Source organism: Mchenga conophoros, linkage group LG3, assembly GCF_057382185.1.
Source record: "Mchenga conophoros isolate Kocher_MC1m ecotype Shallow Benthic linkage group LG3, M_conophoros_male_GT1.1, whole genome shotgun sequence".
In the NCBI taxonomy this organism is placed as follows: domain Eukaryota; kingdom Metazoa; phylum Chordata; class Actinopteri; order Cichliformes; family Cichlidae; genus Mchenga; species Mchenga conophoros.
The window spans coordinates 65,698,388-65,699,826 of NC_140528.1; the positions used below are offsets into that span (position 1 = coordinate 65,698,388).

At 42.7% G+C, this 1,439-nt stretch overlaps 1 long non-coding RNA gene across 1 annotated transcript; it reads left to right on the plus strand.

Moving 5' to 3' along the window:
• The first annotated feature begins 457 nt into the window (after positions 1-457).
• LOC146580160 (uncharacterized) lies at positions 458-1,126 on the plus strand. Its single transcript, XR_014891228.1, has 3 exons — positions 458-573; positions 647-736; positions 815-1,126. It is a non-coding gene; the product is annotated as an uncharacterized LOC146580160 (long non-coding RNA).
• Positions 1,127-1,439: the final 313 nt, after the last annotated feature.

A 1,439-nucleotide genomic window follows, 5' to 3' on the forward strand; every position in this document is an offset into this window, starting at 1 on the left:
AGGAAATGATCAGACAGGAGAGGGTTTTCAGGAAACACTGTTAAATGTTCAGGTTCGATGCCATATGTTAAAACAAGATCTAGGGTGTGATTAAAGTGGTGGGTGGGTTCTTTTACATTTTGAGAGAAACCAATTGAGTCTAATAACAGATTAAATGCCATGTTGAGGCTGTCATTTTTAGCCTCTACATGGATGTTAAAATCACCCACAATAATTATTTTATCTGAGCTCAGAACTAAATTAGATATAAAGTCTGAGAAATCAGACAGAAACTCTGTGTAAGGCCCAGGTGGACGATAGATGATAACAAGTAAGACTGGTTTCTGAGTTTTACAGCTGGGGTGGACAATGTTAAGCATCAGGCTTTCAAATTGTGACAGGTGAGACCTGGAGACTCGGGACCGCCCCTGGTGGGCGGAGCTGGTCTTTGCTCCTTTCATAAGCGCAGGTGTGGGCAATTGGGTATTCCTCTGCAAACCTGAAACTGCGAGTGCTTGGTCCGAGTTGGGCAAGTTGGTGTTTCTTAACTATGAAAGTCTGATACGGGTCTTCCCCTAAACTTCTGTTAGAACGGTAGGTTACACAAAAATGTACCACTTGAGCTCTGGCTGTTGGCAGAGGTTTACAGTTATTTGCACCCTTGTAGGTGGGAAACATTGCTCCCGTGAGAACGGTATAGTGGACTTCATCGCCACTGACCCACATTTATTAGGGTGTGACACGAACTTGTGGACAGGTAACAAAACCAATTCAGTTGAGGAATATTCCTGTGTTTTACTGTCCAGCTAAGTGATCTCCTGCCTTTTATTTACAGAGTACCGAGCTGCTGCTTTGCCAGGTGGATTTCTGGCTGCGGGCAAAGGACCCGACACCTCAGTGTGTTTTAATTTGTTTTAAACCGGTGTAAGTCGACAGACTGACTGTTGCGGCTGTCGATGGTTTTGTTTTTTGTTTAAAATTTTTCTGTATCAGTAGGCACCACAGATATTGATCCTTTTAGTATTTTAACCCCTTTTATATATATATATTGTCGCAGACGGTGAAGGCGCTGCAGGGAAAACAAATCCTTTTTTTGTCTCCCCGCTTTTGCATGCACAGCGGTGGGCCTGAGTGAAGACGGCACCGAAGATTTGCCTTTTTCTACAGTGTTTTACCCATTTGGGGTCATGTGTGAGTTGCCGTCCACTTTTAACCTGTGGGCTATGTCGATTTGTTTTTAAACTGTTCCCCGCAGCGCTTGTCCTGGCTCACGGGCAATCGTACAGTTTTATAGTTTCTAATAAGGTAAAGTTTTTAATTGTTTTTAGGTGCCGCTGTTACACTGTTTCTTTTATTTTGTATTAAAAAAATTTTAAACTGACTGTGCGCCTACGGCTCTGTCCTATTTTAAATAGGTACCTACCACGGGTCACAAAATGAATTAAAAGTCTGTCTTGGTC